The following is a 13502-nucleotide window of genomic DNA, read 5'->3' on the forward strand; positions in this document are numbered from 1 at the left end:
TTGTTACATAGGTATACATGTGCCATGGTGGTTTGCTGCACCCATCAACCCGTCATCTAGGTTTTAAGCTCCGCATGCATTAAGTATTTGTCCTAATGCTCTCCCTTCCTTTCCCCCCCACCTCTCGACAGACCCCAGTGTGTGATGTTCCCTTCCCTAAAACAGGCATTTTGGACAACACATTCTTGGCAATGGAACATTTGTCAAACGTGGTAGGAGAAGTTCTCACTCTGCATTATAAAAAAGACAGCCAGATATCAACGGTTACAGAAATGGAATAAGATGGAAAATTTTTAACAAATTGTTTAAACTATTTTCTTAAAGAGACTTCCTCCAGTGCCAGAGATCTTGAATAGCCTCCTGGTCAGTCATCCACAATCAATTCTTCACATAATTGATGAACTTGGCTTCCACTTTGAGAAGAGAACCACCTTTTTCTATACTTGCATTTTTGCTTTGTTTTCTACAGAACTATGTCCTTTATGTGTTTCAGGATTTTTTTCCTGTTTTTTGAAGGATTCTTGTCCTTTTGATCTTGGTGTTGATTTTTGTCCTTTTGATCTTGGTGTTGACTCAAAAGGCTTTGAGTCTTTTCCATTCTAGTTTGACTTTTGTGCATTTTTGGCTGGAGTATCTCCTATAGATTTCTTCACTGCAGCTTTTTCTTCAGTTTTCTCATCATCAAAATCACCATCATCATCGTCTTCATCATTATCATCATCATCTTATTCATCAGCAGCAAGTTTTACTTTTCTCTGTGGAACCTTGCTACCACCTCCAGGGGCAGATCGCCTTCCAGGTACACTTAAGAGTTTCACATCCTCCTCCTCTTCATCTTCTGACTTTGCATCTTCCTCCACAACTACTCAGTGCTGTCCACTAATATGCACTGATCCTGAACAACACTTCAATTATAAGACCACTGGTAGTGTGATTTCAAAGCCCCCAAGGGAAACTGTTGGCTGTACAAACATTTTCAAAGTTGCCAGTGTTACCTTAGTTGGACTGCCTTCATAATTCATTGTCTCTGCTTCAACAATGTGCAACTTATCCTTTGCACCAGCCCCTAAACTGACCGTTCTTAAAGATAACTGGTGTTCATTTTCATCATTATCCACCTTAAAGTGATAATCTTTGTTGGCCTTTAGTTCACAATTGAAAAGATAGTTCTGGGGCCTCAGGGTCATGTCTATGTCCATCAAATCTTCCATGGGATAGTGGCATGCACTTAGGTGGAAGAGAAGGCAGACAGAGATAAATGACTACTGCTCCAGAGAATGGCCATGCAGGACGGAATCACACCAAGGGGTTTAGATTCTAATATGGGTTCTGCTACCTCCTAGTTGTATGATCTTGATTTATTTAAATTGTCTGACACTCAATTTCCTTACTTGTAAATGAGGATGATAAAGCCAACCTTATGGGGTTATTATAATGAGTAAATAGGATGGCCAGGTAAAATACAGAATATATGGTTAAATATGATTTTTCAGATAAGGAATGAATAATTTTTCAGTATGAGTATGTCCTTTGTAATATTTGGGATATACTAATACTAAAATATTTCACTGTAATCAAAATTTAACTGTCCATCCTGTCTTTATCCTCCGTAAATCTGGCAACCCTGTTAGTAAATGAGTTAGTTGGCAGTCTCTTCATTTTTCATAAGAGGACATCAATCTTATCTATGTATAATATATGTATAATATATATAGAATTCATGTCGAAATAACCCTTCTGTGATTTTCTGTATGCAAAGAAAGCATTTACTGTAGTTGCCTATATTACTTCCCAAATTCCCCAATATTTTCTTTTTAAATAGAGGTGAGTACTATACCATCACCTGGATTAAGCTTAGCAATATCCTTTGTGGCTTTCATTGTCTTATTTTTCTATTACAAAATAATTGTGACTCTATGAATTGCATAGTAACCAGGGAAACTCATTTGAATCGAGTTCTCTTAGTGGATAATTATACCTCTAGCAATAACTTGGTGCTAAAAACAAAAATGACACTTTAAGCATGGCTATATCTGTATTTTGAAGGGGCAATTTGCCCTGTACCCTACAACTAGAGAAGGTAGAAGAAAAAACATGAGAAGACTTTGACAAGTGAATCTGAGCAGCCTTTACCTTCCAGCAACCTCAGCTAATGACAGGCAATGAGCTATTCTTAAATTTAACTTCTTCTATTGCTGGATAAAGACAATTTGTTCTTCCTAGAACAACCATCTTTTTTTTTTTCCTTCTAAGCTGCTATTCAGAAATGAAAATGTAAAAGTGAGGATGAGAAAAGTTTACGGTAAAAATATTTTTTCTTGATTTCTTTCTCAAAAGTTTTAGAAGTTAAAGAGCTTGTGAGAAGAAAAAAATATATAGACTGAATTTTTAAGCATGAATAAATATGTTTTTCTCGTAGAAATTTTTGAGGCATTTATCGATGAATAAAAACAGAAATATTAAGATTTAATCACGTGTATTTATTTGCCAACTTGAAATTGGACAAATGTACTAAAAATAATGTGTCAACATTTTGTCTTTTGCTTAATCATCTGAAAACATTGCTTAGTGATTAGTGGCTTAGAAATCTCCTGGTGAAAACAGTAGAGCACTTTTAAAGAAATGTTCATCATCGTTGCTTTTCGTGCACAGAGGATGGTATTTGGGGGATAATAAGCATGTCTCTGACTCTGGGGAGAAAGGTGATTCAGAACTGCCCTTCGACCCAGGCTAGAGGGGCCCTACCGTGGGTCCTGCCCTTGAGAGGATTGCGTATTTTGCACACATTGAAACGCAAATGTGTCTTATTTTTTTTTATATTTTGTAGGTAAGTCTTTGGAAAGTTTGGCATCTGAACTTTCCAGAATTATGGCTGGTGCCCACACACTTTCTAGAGGAAGTGGGGCTGAGGGTGGAGGGAAAGGGTTCTAGATTCTACTCTGGGAACCCAGAGAAAGAGTGGCGCTTTGGTTTAAGTTGGTGCCTCCACACCACACAGTGTGGGTGTCTAGGCAGGGCAGGGTCCCAGGAAAACAGTGTGTCTTCCTCTCCTCTAGCTGGGTGGTATGGTTTTGGGAGGTCCTGAGAACATCTTGAAAATCCTGAAGAAAAGTGAGGCTGGGGAAGGGGAATGTGTTTTTCCTGTCTCCTGGGGAGCTTGACATGGTTGGGACAGGTCTACTCACCACCCAGGAGTCTCGCCCCAGCTTCCACTCTGCCCGGGCCTAGCTAGTCTCTGATTTATAGGAGGCAAACCTGGTGTGGGACGAGGGGGCTCCTTTAGCCTCTGGGTAGGGTAATTCCTGGAGAACATAGGTGAGAACAAGGTCTGGGCTGTGGTATAGTTTTGAATTATAACTTCCAACTATTTAGAAATATAGCACGTTGGCCTCCACTTGTATTTTTTTCCCGGGCTCTCCCAATGTTAGTGGTGGGTCTGTACAGAAGAATTGAACTCTGAATATGAAAAAAATTTTAGGAGTACCTAAATGGAATGTTTTTGCTTATTTTTGTATGTATGCCCTAGAGTAATAACTTGTTGTAAAAGTCTACATTTGAAGAAGTAACCAAGGGGTCTTATTGTCAGTCTTAATCTAAGTTTCAAAAAAAGTATATGTCAGTTTATTTTTAAAATTATTTTACTTATTAATATTATTTTTGATTGACAAATCATAATCATATACGTTTATGGTATACAGTGTAATGTTTTCATATATGTATACAATGTGGAATGACTAAATCAAGCTGACATATCTATCACCTCTCTTAGCTATCTTTTATTTATTTATTTTTTATGAGACAAGGTCTGCCTCTGTCACTCAGGCTGGACTGCAGTGGCGCTATCTTGGCTCACTACAACCTTCACCTCCTGGGCTTAAGTGATTCTCCCACCTCAGCCTCCCCCGGTAGCTGGGATTACAGATGCATGACACCATGCCTGGCTAATTTTTGTATTTTTTGTAGAGACAGGGTTTTACCATGTTGCTCATGATGGTCTCCAACTCCTGAGCTCAAGTGATCCACCTGCATTGGCCTCCCAAAGTACTGAGATTACAGGTGTGAGCCACCATGCCCAGCTTTACCTATCATTTTTTATGAGACATTTTACATTTACTCTCTTAGTTATTTTGAAATATACATTATTATTAACCATAATCATTCTGCTATGCAATAGGTCTCAAAATCTATTACTATTGTCTACTATTGTCTATCTAAATCTTCATACCCTTTGACCAGCAATTCTTCTTTCCCTCCCTCCCCAACCCTCTAGTAGCCTATGGTAAGCATCTTTCTACTCTCCACTTTTGTAAGTTCAATTTTTTCAGTTTCCACATATAACAGATTAGCTGTTCCACATATAACAAGCGATCTGAGGCAGGTGGATCGCTCAAGCTCAGGAGTTGGAGACCATCCTGGGCAACATAGTGAAACCCTGTCTCGACAAAAAATACAAAAATTAGCCAGGCATGGTGGCATGCACCTGTAATCCCAGCTACTGGGGAGGCTGAGCTGTTGTATGTGGAAACTAAAAAAAAAAAAATGAACTTACAGAAGTAGGGAGTAGAATGTGGCATCTGTCTTTTTGTGCTTAGCTTATTTCAGTTAGCATAATGTTCATCAATTCCACATGTTGTCACAAATGACAGGATTTTCCCCCTTTCTAAGGCCGAATAGTATTCCATTGTGCATATACCCTACCACATTTTCTTTATCCATTCATCCATTAAAGGCACTCTTAGGTTGGTTAGTCATAGCTTGACTATCGTGAATGATGTTACATTGAACATGAAAGTGCAGATATCTCTTTGACATATTGATTTCAGTTCCTTTGGATATATATACCCAGAAGTGGGATTAGTGGATTATATGGGAGTTCTATTTTTAGTTTTTTTGAGAAACCTCCATATGATTTTCCATAACAGTTACACTATTATGTAACTGTACACAATTTCCACCAACAATGTAAAGAGTTCCCTTATCCCTGCATCTTTGTTATCTTTCATCTTTTTGATAAAAGTTTTTCTAGCAGATGTCAAGTGATATCTCATAGTGGTATTAATTTTCCTTTCCCTGATGATTAGTGATGCTGAGCATTTTTTGATATACCTGTTGGCCATTTATGTGTCTACTTTTGAGAAGTATCTATTCAGATCCTTTAACCCCCACCTTTTTTTGAGACAGGGTCTCACTCTGGAGTGCAGTGACACACATAGCTCACTGCAGCCCTGACCTCTGATATGGTTTGGCTCTGCATCCTCACCCAAATCTCATCTCAAATTGTAATCCCCCCATGTCAAGAGAGGGACCTGAAGGGAAGGTGATTGGATCATGGGGGCAGTTTCTCCCATGCTGTTCTTGAATTAGTGAGGGAGTTCTCACAAGAGCTGATGGTTGTTTTAAAAGTGTTTGGAAGTTCCTTCTTTGCAGCACTTCTCTCTCTCTCTCCTGCTGCCATGTAAGACATGCCTTGCTTCCCCTTCACCTTTTGCCATGATTGTGAGTTTCCTGAGGCCTCCCCAGCCATGTGGAACTGTGAATCAACTAAACCTCCTTTCTTTATAAATTACACAGTGTCAGTTAGTATCTTTATGGCAGTGTGAAAATGTACTAATACACCCAGATTCAACTGATCCTCCCACCTCAGCCTACTGAGTAGCTGGGACTACAGGTGCACACCACCATACCCAGCTAATTGTATTTTTTGAAGAAACGTGGTTTTGCCATTTTACCCATACTGGTCTTGAACTCCTTGGACTCAAGTGCTCTGCCTGCCTTTTCCTCCCAAATACAGACATGAGCCACTGTGCCCAGCCCTTTGCCCATTTTTAAATTGAGTTATTTGTTTTCCTGCTATTGAGTTGTTTGAGTTTCTTATATATTTTAGATATTAACCCCTTATTGTATCATGGCTTGTAAATATTTTCTCCCATTCTATGGATTTATTTTCTTGTTTCCTTTGTTGTGCAAGCACTTTTTTAGTTAGATGTACTCCGATTTGTCTATTTTTGCTTTTGTTGCCTATGCTTTCAGGGTCATGTCCAAAAACTTGTTGCTCAGACCAATGTCCTTGGAGCATTCTCTCTGTTTTCTTCTAGTAGTTTTACAGTTTCAGGTCTTTAATATTTAAGTTGTTAATACATTTTGGGTTGATTTTTGTATACAGCTTGTTTTGTAAATTGGATAAGGATCAACTTTTATTCTTTTATATGTGAATACTTAGTTTTCCCAACACTATTTTTTTAAGAAACTGTTCTTTCTTCATTGTGTGTTCTTGAAATCTATGTCAAAAATAAATTGATTATAAATGTTTGGGTCTATTTCTGGGCTCTCTGTTCTAATCCATTGGCCTATATGTCTGTTTTTATGCTAGTACCATGCTGTTTTAATAACTATAGCTTTGTCGTAAATTTTGAAATCAGAAATTGTGATGCTTCCATCTTTGTTCTTTTTGCTCAAGATTGTTTTGGTTATTAAGGGTCTTTTGTGGTTGAATATAAACTTAGGGACCTTTTTTATTTCTGTGAAAAATGACACTGAATTTTCATATGGATTACATTGAATTTATAGATTGCTTTGGGTAGTATGGACATTTTTACAATGTTTATCCTTTCAATCCATAAATATTGGATATCTTTCAATTTATTTGTGTTTTCTTCAATTTCTTTCATTAGTGTTTTATAGTTTTCAGAATACAGGTATTTTATCTCCTTAGTTAAATTTTCACCTAAGTATTTGATTTTTTTGTTGCTATTGTAAATGGAGTTGTTTTCTTAATTTCCTTTCTAGGTAGTTCATTATCAGAATATATAATGCTACTTATTTTTTGTATGTTGATTTTGAATCCTGTAACTTTACCAAATTTTTAATAAATTTTAACTTTTTTTGGTAGAATGTGCCGTAATTTAATGGGAGCATTTTATTTTTTAGTGGAATATAAAGTATTTGTGCGCCTTACAATTAATGGCATTTTGAGTTTAATGATATGTGATGGATCACCAGTCTCATGTTTTCTGAGCTAATGCAATGCCATGGGTGGAAGCCATGAGGACTGTGTGGCTGCAAAGTTTCCATAACTGACATTAGGATGTGGACATTGTTGAGGCACCTTTTGGAGGAGAATAGCAGAATAGCCCTTCCTCAGTGTTGTGGGTCAAGAATAAGGTGAGAAAATGACTCGTCAACATACCAGCAGGGTGTGGTTAGTGGGTGAGCCATTCAAGCGTGCCTGGGAGAGTCTGAGCCTTTGTGGAAGCGTTAATATATCAGGAAAAAGTCCCACGCTGAACAGTGTCCACCCTGAAAGAGACTGCCAATTAATTATAAAGTTACCAAATAATAAAGGAGAGCATATATTACCAAATATAAATATATTATTAACAAAATAATTCAAATACTTCTCAATTCGTTTACAATCTATATCCAATAAGTCCTGATACTTGGAAAAGGCAATAAGCAGTCCAACAGGTTTGCATAAAGAGATCCGGGGGCTGGGTTTGCTGCCCTTTGTCCTCCCCACTCCGAGAGAGGATGAGGGAGGTGACAGACCATTTGTCTCTCAAGCCTGACGAGGAGTGCAGGAGTACTTCTGAGCACAGGTTCATCTTGGGCATGAGAAAGTGGTTCCTTACCTGGAAAGCAATTTCCCTCCTTCCCTCCCTCCCTGCCTTCCTCCCTTCCTTCTTTCCTTCCTTCTTTCCTTCTTTTTTTTTTTTGAGACAGAGTCTGGCTCTGTTGCCCAGGCTGGAGAGCAGTGGTGCCTCTCGGCTCACTGCAACTTCCGCCTTTCAGGTTCAAGCGATTCTTGTGCCTCAGCCTTCCGAGTAGCTGGGATTACAGGCACACGCCACCACGCCTGACTAATTTTTGTATTTTTAGTAGAGACAGGGTTTTGCCATGTTGGCCAGGCTGAGGCGGAACTCCTGACCTCAAGTGATCCACCTGCCTCAGCCTTCCAAAGTGGTGGGATTACAGGCGTGAGCCACCATGTCCAGTCCCTGTGGCTTCTTTTTAATTCCAAGTTGTCAGGTCTCAGTACATTATAGCAGTCTACGTAAGTTGCAAAAATAAACTTCCTGATTCCAAAGCACACCATGTTTAATGAGTCATCTTGGACACTGAATTTCAAAAGGATTAGAGATTTATTTCTGGGTCTCTTTATGAGAAGAATGAGCAAGAGTCTATGCAACTATTTGAAGAGGAGATTCAGTCTTTAGAGATCTTTTGGTAATAATATAATCACACACTAACTCAATAACTATTGAGACTTATAATGCTGTGATTGAGGAAAGTAAACATGTTGCTAAATGGTTGAACCTTTCTAGACCTTAAAAAGCGTAAAGTTCTAAACAGATTTACTTCATTTTTATTTCCATTCCTATTTTTAGAAATAAGCGAAACGTTTGAGTAAAGCCAGATTTGAGGGGTCTTTTTCCCTTCTCTGCCACAAAATTTGCTGGATAACTGGCCTCCTTAGTAGATTTATATTTGGGTTGCCAGATAAAATACAGGACATACAAATATTGCATAGGACATACTTATACTAAAAATTATTTGTTGATTATATGTAATTAAAATTAAACTAGGTATCTTTCTTTGGTAAATAGGGCCATCTTAATTTATATGTACTTTGTATGGCTGTTCTTATTTGCTACACATAAGTTTTTTTTTAGGAGAAATAGCATTTCTGGATTAGTTGACTGTTACTGTCAATAACTCATAATATTAAAATTTGATAATCTTGTCAGTTTATTAATTTGTAAGATGGATTCTTGGTGCGTTGGGCCCAAATATTCTGTAACTATAGCATGTTAAAAGCAGACCATCCTTTTTTCTGAAGAATCAGAGTTGTTTAGTGAATTATTGAAATGTTATCCTCAACAGTTACCAAATGCCTGGCAAGGTAAGGTTCAGCTGGCTTTCTTTTTTTTTTTTTTTTTTGTAAGTCAGAAGACCTCTCCAAATTTTTTGTATTATAATTTTGTATTATAAAACTAGCTTTTCTTCCATTTTGGAAGTCAAATCCAGAATGATGGAGATCTGAAATTTTGAATCCTTTATGATTGCTCTTCCTTATTGACCCCAAATCAGATGATTGCTCTACTGTTTGCATAGATGACCTTAGTAATTGGATATACTTTAACATCTTCTGAGAATTACCAGAGACAGTGCTTGAATAAACATCAGATTTTTAAAAAACTGTATAAGCTGAGTGCTATTGGTTTTATTTGGCTCATTTCACATTCATTTTTACATGACGAGTGCCTACGGAGCTGAATATGGATATTAAAATGTGATAGGGAATGTGTGAGTGAATGTGTGTTTGTGTGTGCGTGTGTGCGTGTGCGCACGCACTGAGGAATGCTGTATATTAAGTGAGAAAGAAAGAAAAAAAATCCTGCAGACATCCAATCCTGATTCCTAGAAACAAGAATTGATAGAACTTATGGATCAGTCATGGGTAACCCTAACCATTGTCAAAGTGGGTGCTTAAGTGATGTGTGGTAGAAGGAAGAACAAATAAAGAGACAGGTGGTTTATCTGACATTCTATTTGCCAGAGATTTGCATTAACTGGCATTTGTGGACATATTCCACAGAGCAGCAATTGACGTTTATAATGATGACCCTGAGACATGGTAAGTGCTGTGTGAATTATCACAGAAAAATGAAAACCTGTTAGTGCAAATCAGGTGTTAAGTGCATTTTATTGTGTGTTTTTTTAAAATTAATGTTGACTCTTTATGTAGAGCACATATGTTTTCGCTTTAATCAGGATAATTATACTTTCTGACCAAATCAGATGACACAAAGCGGATTGTAGAAATTTAACACACATTTGCTCATTACCTGCTGTGTAATAAGCTATAGGCAAACATTGATAGGCACAATTTTATGTCCTCAAGAAATTCATAATTACGGGAGATAGAGAACCATATGTTTTTTATAAAATGTAAGAGGACCCTAATGTACATACAAATACAATGGAAACCATAGTGTAGAAGTAATTGATAAAAGAGAAGTCAAAGATTTATTACTGAGGAGATAACATTTGAATTGCACGTTGAAGAACAAGTAAGGTTTCTCTAGCTAAATAGAAATGTTACTGTCATTTCCCAGAATAGGGATTTTATGTACTTTGTCCCTTGTTTTCTCCATCATCTCCTCATTTTTGGGATTGACGGTGGATACATTACATAGTGGAGGATGAAGTTTGATATGAGTTAAGAAATACTACTCTGAATACCCTAGGTCCTGCTTTCAATTGTTATTTGCATGTCAGAGTGGGCACTGGAGTAATGTGAAAATCCATCACCTCAAGTTGAGGAGAAAAACCTAGAAATTAAATAAGGGATTCAGGAAAAATCATGATGGCCTATAGGATTATTTGCCTTGTTAAATCATCTGTTTTTATTGTTTTAAAGTACAATTACTTTGGATTTCTCTTGGTATTTCCAAATTATCTATCTTATGGACAGAACATCTTACAGAACAGAGCCACCCTCAGCAATAATAAGGGTCACAATGGCTCAGGCTTTATTTCTTCTTAAGTAATCTTCCATACAGCCTGCTTGTTAATAAATAGTTAATTATTTGGGCAGCTGCTAATTATGCTCGAGCCCAACAATGGATATAAGACATTGGCATTTTGCAGCTGCATTTTGCCCTGGGTGGGAGTGTCGATGTGGAGTGCAGGACAGGTAGGGTAGCCTCTTCAGTCAGTCACAAATCAGGACCATCCAGGCCCAATACTAGACTCAGAGTTTGTCATCATTGATTACATAAACCAAAGATCGATCAACTCCCCTTCATGTCTGGCTCTGTAAGTACAAAGAAACTAACAATGGTCAAATTGTTTATTTTTATCAATTATTCTTTTCAAGCAAATGGAATGACGAAAAAGACACTAGACTAGGTACATGTGTCTGGATTCTGGTGCAACCTGTGCTATACACTGACTGTACGACCTAAGGCAACTATCTTAGCCTTTCGGGACTTCATTTTCTCCATAGTATACTGACTAAATGATCCTCACAATTTTTTTCCAGTTCTAGAATGCTAGGAATCTTTCTTGTTAATTTTTAATTTTTGTGGGTACATAGCAGGTGTATACATTTATGGAAGAAATGAAATGTTTTCATACAGGCATGCAATGTATAATAATCACATCATGGAGAATGGGGCATCCATTCCTTCAAGCATTTATCCTTTATGCCACGAATAATCTAATTATACTCTTTTTGTCACTTTAAAATGTACTACTAAGTTATTATTGACTGTAATCACCCTGTTGTGCTATCAAATAGTAGATCTTACTCATTCATTCTATTTTTTGTACCCAGTAAACATCCCTACCTCCTTCCAACACCTCCACCTACCCTTCCAGCGTCCATTCACCATCCTTCTACTCTCTCTGTTCCATGAGTTCCATGAGTTTAATTATTTTGATTTTTAGATCCCACAAATAAAGAAGAACTTGCAATGTTTGTCTTTCTGTGTCTGGCTTATTCTGCTTAACATAATGACCTCCAGTTCCATTCATGCTGTTGCAAATCTCATTTTTTTATGTTTGAATAGTACTCTATTGTGTACATGTACAATATTTTCTTTATCTATTCATCTGTTAATGAACAGTTATGTGGTTTCCAAATCTTGACAATTGTGAGCAATGCTACACCAAACATGGGAGTGCAGATATCTCTTTAATATACTGATTTAATTTCATTTGGGTACATACCCAGCAGTGGGACTGATGGGTCATATGGGAGCTCTATTGTTCGTTTTTTGAGAAAGCTCCGTTTGGAGCTGTTTTCCATGGTGCTTGCGCTAACTTACATTCCCGTGAACAGTGCATGAGGGTTCCCTTTTCTTCACATCCTCTCCAGCATTTGCTATTATCTGTCTTTTGGATGAAAGCCATTTGAACTGGGGTAAGATGATATCTCATTGTAGTTTTGACTTAACATTTCTCTAATGATCAATGGCATTGAGCACCTTTTCGTATGCCTGTTTGCCATTTGTATGTCTTCTTTTGAGAAATGTCTATTCAAATCTTTAGCCCATTTTTTAATCAGGTTATTAGATTTTTTCCAATAGGGTTGTTTGAGCTCCTTATATATTCTGGCTATTAATCTCTTGTCAGAAGGGTAGTTTGCAAATATTTTCTCCCATTCTGTGGGTTGTCTCTTCACTTTGTTGATTGTGTCCTTTGCTGTGCAGAAGCTTTTTAACTCAATGTGATTCCATGTGTCCATTTTTGCTTTGGTTGACTGTGCTTGTGGAGTATTCCTCAGGAAATTTTTGTCCAGACCGATGTCCTGGAGATTGACCTCAATGTTTTCTTGTAGTGTACTAGGATTCTTAAAAGCCACTTTTACAGATATCTATGTACATAAACAAATACATTTATGCCTTTTCATTTAAAAATAGATTTTAAATTTATTTTACTAAAATACTGAGTTATCAGTGTGTAAGTCTAAAACATTATTCAATGGAATAATGTGTTTTTTCAAGCACTACATAATTCCAAACAAAATAAATTCAATGGCATAAGGAGAGAGGCACCAAAATCTACCTCTATGCTCCCCTTTCATCCAAGACATAAAAGAAAGCAGCAGCAATCATTTCTTCTGCTAACCCCAGTAAGTAACTAATGCAGAATGCTTTGATGTGTTTGACAGACAATTCCCAAATGTGGTTTTTAATCCATAGTCACAGAGCTACCTGGTTCATTCTCTAAAATTTCTCATGTGGAAATTTATTACGTATTCACACGCACTCACACTGAAAGCCTCCCTTGCTTGCTACTTAATCACATTTCCTAAATGACTGTCCTACAGCCATTAAGTTTATTAATGGAATCCCAAACAAAGGAATTTAGCTTTCATAATAGCACCAAAGAAAACTTGCCAAAATTACTCCTTAGAATTTTTTTAAATGACATGTCAAAATTCCACGCGTATACAAGATTGTTTGCCATAGCGAACAATCTTTAGATTGGAGACAATCTAAAGGCTCATTAAGAGGTTAAAAATATTTGATACATAATTGGTATGTAAATATTACAATCCACTTATGGTACATGTTATGGAGTATCACATAGCTGTTAAGAAGAATGAGAACTTGTCTCTACTCACATGGAAAGAAAAATATTAAGTAGAAAATAAAGCTAGTTGCATAACAGATGTTTGTCAAAGAGTTAGCAGTGTTAACTTCTTGAAGCTATGCATTAGGGGCCTGGGAAGTGGTACAGAGGTTAATTTCACTTTCTACATTATTTCATATTGCTTAAATTTCTCACAATAACCATACATATTTCAAAAATTAAAGCAAAAAGCTCTTCCAGCAACACTTGTAATTACCTCTTAAATATACAAAATTATTTAGACATGCAACTATTAAGAATTCATATAATACTTGTGAAATTGCATCCTCTTTTCAGGAACTGAATAGAAAATGGATAGAAATTATTTTTTTTCCAGAGCCAGACTAGCTTATGTTAAAAGG

At 37.0% G+C, this 13502-nt stretch overlaps 1 pseudogene; it reads right to left on the reverse strand.

Annotated features, from left to right (window-relative positions):
* Positions 1 to 318: 318 nt before the first annotated feature.
* Positions 319 to 1211, reverse strand: LOC100986706 (nucleophosmin-like; annotated as a pseudogene).
* Between the last annotated feature and the right edge of the window lie 12291 nt (positions 1212 to 13502).

Source organism: Pan paniscus, chromosome 5 (assembly GCF_029289425.2).
Source record: "Pan paniscus chromosome 5, NHGRI_mPanPan1-v2.0_pri, whole genome shotgun sequence".
Taxonomy (NCBI): Eukaryota; Metazoa; Chordata; class Mammalia; order Primates; family Hominidae; genus Pan; species Pan paniscus.